A 6,555-nucleotide genomic window follows, 5' to 3' on the forward strand; every position below is an offset into this window, starting at 1 on the left:
AGAATGAGAGTAATAAACTGACAAAGAGGAAAAGAAAAAGAGAAGAAAACAGAAAAAGAAGAGAATAAGAGAGAACGAAAGTGAATAAGAGAAAGAGAGAGAAAGAGAGTGATAAACATAGAGAGAATAAGAGAGTAAATGAAAGAGATTGGATTCTATTCCTGTGTAAATAGTGTAATTGTGAGCCACTAATTACAATGCTTGCACTTGAGTGGGCGGAGCAACAGTAACCTTAACATGCATGACTCCGCCCCCAGGCCCCCAGAACATTTATGCAGATTAGATATCCATATCTCTCCTGTGGAAGAAGAGCACTGATGGACAGATGAAGCATGACAGCATTTATCAGAATTGGATGTGGACATTTCTCTCAGCAGAGGTCACTCCGGTGTTAGTTTCATCTGCTGATTGGACCTTAGCGCCGTCTCTTGGCAGGTCGTCCCCTGTGCTCCATCTGATCTGAATCTGATCCAAAATTCTGCTGAAGTTCTCCCAGGTCACATCACCGTCACTATTCATTTACTGGCTTCCTGTAACCTCAGGATTACCTGATCTTCACTCACGATGCTGACCATGACCTGATGGTTAGAAATGGCTGAAGTTACAAAGCAGCCACACTCCTTCCATAAAGACACATCAATATATCACCAGATTTAAAAAAAAAAATATATATATATATATATATATATATATGCATTAATATTAATATAAACCTGTACAATATCGAGTGCAGCTGTGCCGCTCTTATAGGAAATAAATCAACACTTTCTGACCAATCAGAGTCCAGGGTTTATTTTGGTGTTTGGTTGTGTAGTCAGTGGTCAGATCAGATGAGTACAGTGAGCATATCTAGTGATGTGTGTGAATATATATGTGTAAGTGTTTAATGCTATAATAATAATAATAATAATAATAATAATAATAATAATAATAATAGATCATGTTGTAGTTTGAGTTCACAGTGTAACACCATAACATATAACACACACTCATTAATATTCAAATTTGATATAAACACTTTCTCAGCCCTGTTCCACAAACACACACACATACACACAAACACACACACACACACACACACACACACACACACACACACTCCCCTAAATCCCACTGCCGCTTCAGAAGCTTTTAAAAGGCTGTTTTAATCTCCATCTTCCTTCCTGTTTTTCTCTCTGCAAAACCCCGACAGCTGTAAATGCTCGTATCAAGGTGTTGACCTCCAACGACGTTCCTCCTCCTCCTCCTCCTCCTCTTCCTCCTCTTCCCTCTGTTATCTGCAATCTCTCTCTCCCTCTCTTTCTTTCTTTCTCTCTCTCTCTCTCTCTCTCTCTCTTTCTCCGCCGTCAATCCGCAGCAGCTGATAACGACGTCTTTTATCTGTGTGTCAGCGGCACAAAGGGACTCCCGCATTGATCAAATGCCAGCCGCCTGATGAGATCTCATGGTGAGAGATAGAAGGAGAGAGAGAGAGAGAGAGAGAGAAACAGAGAGATGTGAACAGACTGACCATCCTGTCTCGTAGCCACTAGTTATTACAACATGTCTGAGCTAAAATACACAAATACACTGTGTGTGTGTGTGAGAGTGTGTGTGTGTGTGCACATTGGCACGTCTAGTCCAAGTGGCTTTTTCAAAATGACTGAAAGACTCAAGGATATAAAGTAAGAGATAGACAGATAATGAAAGAAATACAGAGATAGAGATTTACAGACAGACAGACAGACAGACAGATGAAGAAAATGAAAGACAGATAGTTGGGTAGAGAAAAACAGACAGACAGAAAAACAGACAGAGTGAGAAAAATAGAAATTGAGACAGAGCCAAATGGAAAACTAGAGAAAGATGGACAGACAGAAATCCAAAGAAGGACAGATAGAGGAAGAAGAGAGAGAAACAGAGAGACGGAGCTAAAGGGACAATCACACAGACTGAAAAAGACAGAGAGAAAGCAGACATAGGGTTGTGTCTAAATTGTACCGGTGTGTGTCATTAAGTGGTACAGGTGGGTGTCTCTGAATGGTACAGGTGGTGCAGGTGGGTGTGTTTGGGTGATGCAAGTGAGTATGTCTTTAAGTGGTACAGGTGGGCATGTCTTTACATGGTACTGGCTGGTGTGTCTTTAAATTAAATAGGGGGTGTGTCTAAATTGTACAGGTGGGTGTGTCTCTAAGGGGTACGGATGGGTGTCTTTACATTATACAGGTAGGTGTGTCTCTAAGTGGGATGGCGGGGTGTCTGAGTGGTACAGGTGGGTGTGTCTTTAAGTAGGATAGATGGGTGTGTTTATAAGTGCAACAGATGGGTGTGTTTCTAAATGCAACAGGTGGGTGGGTGCGACAAGTAAGAGTGTCTATAAGGTGGGACTGAGTGACTGTGTCTTTAAGTGATACAGGTGGGTGTGTCATTTCCACATTCAGCCTATAGGAGGCAGAGACAATGTGGAGAGAATTATACCATACTCCACTACAGAAAAACATTATTGCGGTTCTCCAAGATGGCCGCCTCCATAACTCTCCAGTGCAGAAAAAGGTGGTACTGGATCATACTTTCCCCGCCCATTCAGACATCGTGAAATCATAAGGGATTTACACGTACGAAAAAGTTGTTAAACTTCACAGATTAAAACAAGCGTGTTATGAAGTGTGTGCTGCTTCTGAACCTCAGTAAGAGTGAGGAACAGGAGTGTGTTTGTGTTTTCACCATGGACTCGTGAGAAACATGGTGGAGCTTAGTGAAGGTATCAACGAATCCAATCTCATTCTAATCACTGCATCTCTCTCGTCTCTCCTCCGACACGTCTCCTCCAACCTCTTTTTTATTTATTTTTTCCGGGGGCCTCGTTTGCTAATCGCTTCCCCGACAGCAGGCACCAGCGGTGGAGTAATTAAGCCTCGGCTTCCCCTCCAGAACGCATCGGAGGGAAAATGGCTCTTTAATTCAGCTCTAATTGAAGCGATGGCCAGCAGGGGAGCGAGCTGACGCCGGACTCCGAGGGAAGGCAGGCGTGAAGAGAGTGAAACTTCTCGCAGCGAGGAGCCCAAAAGCCGCCAACACACACCTTCACGGAGGAAAAGCGAGCCTCCCTGGGCGAGCCAGGCGTTATTGGCTTTCGGAGAGCGTTAATGATTGTTTATTCCTCGTTTGGAGAGAGGTGATTGATCGGCTTCATTTGCTGAGATATCTATCGTAATTGTTAGCGTCTCTGACAGGCGCGCTGTGGGTTTGGGTTTTTTTTTTGTTTTGGAGAGAGAGAGAGAGACAGATAGAGAGAGAGAGAGAGAGAGAGAGAGAGAGAGGAAGCGCTCATGGCACCCAGCTGTCGGTCTTGCCGTAATAAGAGAAGCCATTTGTAAATATGATTTATTTATTCCACGGTTATTAGAGGCACGTGCCGGGTTTGTTTTCCTTTTCCTTTTTTTATATCATTTTTATATTTTAGCGCCACACAAGGGGTTCAACTTTCGCTGACAGCTTGTTTCACATCTCATGCTGCCTTTACCAGAGGCTTCCACCGTCAAGGAGGGAAGAGAAATAAATAAATAAATATCTACAAGTATATAAATAAATAAATAATAGAAAAACACACAGAATGACTTAAGTGTGCTGGTGTGACAGCTCAGATCCAGGCAGGCGGGGAGGCAGGTAGACAGGCGGGGAGGCAGGTAGGCAGGCGGGCAGGAAGGCAGGTCAGGCCGGAACGCAGGAATGCGGGTAAGAAAACAGGCGGGCAGGAAGGCAGGCAGCCGGGCAGGAAGGCAGGCGGGAATATAGGCAGACGGGGAGGAAGAAGGGTGGGCAGGAATGCAGGCAGGCAAGAAGGCAGGGGTGCAGGCAGGAAGGCAGGTCAGGTGGGAAGACAGGCAGGCGGGCAAGAAAACAGGCGGGCAGGAAGGCAGGCAGGTCGGCAGGAAGATAAGCAGGCGGGCAAGAAGGCAGGTGAGTAGGAAGGCAGGTGGACAGGCAGGCGGGGGGCAGGCAGGCGAGCAGGCGAGCAGGCAGGTGGGCGAGTAGGCAGGCAGGCAGGAGGCTCGCATGCGGCCGCCGTCATCGTCTCTCTGAATGGCAGCTCATAACGTGTTGAGTTCTAGCTGCCTGTCACTCAGGTGGTGTGTGTGAGGTGTTTTAGAGGCAGACGAGTAAAAATAGCTCGCGTTAGGATCGTCTCTGTCTCCGTCTCTGTCACAGGGTTTAGTTTGAGCGTGAAGGATGTCAAAGGCAGGAAACAAAGCAGCGCTTCACTCTGACAAACATCCTCTGTCTCAGGAAGCGCTGGAGTAATTGGTATAATATTGTTATGAAATATTAAGACGTGTGTGTGTGCGTGTGTGTGCGTGTGTGTGTGTGTGTGTGTTTAGATACACAGTTAGAGGGACTCAGAGACGATTCCTGGCCAAATTTAGACACCTAAATGTCAGTTTTGCCAACAGCAGGTGTATCATGATGCAAAAGAGCTCCAACGGCTAAACAAGTAAACAATCTGCTCCAAAAATAAACAACGAAACTGAAAACTGTGTTCAGACTGAGCGTGAGGAGTTACACCTTTATTTATTATTATCTGTTTATTAATCATCTAAATGCTCAGCGTCATCTCTCACACTGTGGAGCGAGTGAAGTGAAACGGAAGATATCAAACCATTGCAGTCACTTTTATTTATTATTATGTGCTTCTGAAATAGATACTAGCAGCTAGCAAGCTAACATAGCATAACATAGCATAGAATAGCTAGAACATGACCAAACTAATTATACTCGCGATCGAGTCTTTAAAAAGCATAAATTTTTTTTTAGAAATGTAAATGTAATATTTAATATATTCAGTGTAATGTAATCTCTTCGTGATAAAATAATATTCATTATTAATCTGAGGGATTTCACTCATTTCCAGCTTGTAATTGTGTCAGGATAGCTTTCTGTATTTCACAGTGTTTTGTTGATATTTTCCTCTTCCTTTTTGCATCTACCTGGATTTCTGTTTCATGTTTAATTAATTAATTAATTAATTTATTTATTTATTTATTTATTTATTTATTTATTTATTTATTTATTTATTTATTTATTTAAGCCAGACAATAACAAGGCGAATAATGACCAATAGTGATACAACATCATGATTTATTATTATTATTATTATTATTATTATTACTACTACTATTGTTGGTAAGGGTGGTGGTAGTGTTATTATTAATATTAATGTTGTTGGTGGTGGTATTATTATTATTATTATTATTATTATTATTATTATTATTATTATTATTATTATCATTGGTGGTGTTGGTGATGGTGGTGTTATTATTATTAGTAGTAGTAGTAGTAGTATTAGTATTATTAGTATTATTATTATTATTATTATTATTATTATCATTGGTGGTGTTGGTGATGGTGGTGTTATTATTATTATTAGTAGTAGTAGTAGTAGTAGTATTAGTATTATTAGTATTATTATTATTATTATTATTACTGTTTGACTTTTTGGACCAAACATACTTTCTCCAAAGAGTCTCCTAAGGGGGCGTGGCTGTATCCCTTTGAGCGTGGCCTACACAGGGATGGCGTGTCAGAGTGCTGGAGCTGTGATGGCGTGACGATCAGGACGTGCGAGGTGAGTGAAGTCGAACCTGACGAGTATCCCGATGACTCCTGATGCAAATCAGTGGAAAGCATTAAACAGAGCGCGCTGGAACTTCTGCTGTCGCTTTTCTTTCTCATCTGAAGTGTTTTCTGGAAGCCCAGACGTATTGTTCAGCTCGGAGACGATGACAGGAAGCACCCGAGGCTTTCGCGGCTTTGTTTGGCGCAGTCTCAGTCGCAGTCCTGACCTTGGCGGATCACTTTGTGTTGCGTGAACGCTTTCCCCTGATTATTTCGCAATTCAGCTCTGCCCTCTGTGTGAAGGAGAAGCTAACCGAGCTTTTAGTTTTTGATTTGCATCAGAAGCCGAGACTCACCTGTGCTGCATTAGGGAGGACTAATGAATTCATAAAACCAAGGGACGTTTTGTCAAGTGCTGTATAATGACTGTCTGACAGGGAGACGGGTTTCTATTGCAGCCTTTTCTTCTTTCTTCTCTCTCTCTCTCTCTCTGCTCCTTCACTTCTGCATATTTTACTGTTTAATCCTGATTTAAAACACTGCATGAGCTTAAATCCTGTCTTCCAGCTGGACAAGATGAAACCAGATGAAATACTACACTCTAATATTACAGGATGGATAGAACAGTCTCACGTTCGTTATTATTGTTGGGTTTTTGTTTTTTTTTGTAATCTACAAATGACACGTGTTTCCTCCCCACAATTACCTTCATACAGTTCCTGGGAGTGTGAGCGTCTAAAACCAACCAATAGGAGAACAGCTACAGGGACGACAGTTACGATTATTGTCGTAAACGTGATGACGGACGAAAAAAACGTTATCTCTCAGATGAACTCATCTGGCTAAAACATACTTCTTATAACTGAAGACACACCCACATTCACATCTACAGCTTTTAATATACAACTACTGAGATGCTCTCTCTCTCTCTCTCTCTCTCTATCTATCTATCTCTCTCTGTCT

This window comes from Hemibagrus wyckioides, linkage group LG27 (genome assembly GCF_019097595.1).
Source record: "Hemibagrus wyckioides isolate EC202008001 linkage group LG27, SWU_Hwy_1.0, whole genome shotgun sequence".
Lineage (NCBI taxonomy): Eukaryota > Metazoa > Chordata > Actinopteri > Siluriformes > Bagridae > Hemibagrus > Hemibagrus wyckioides.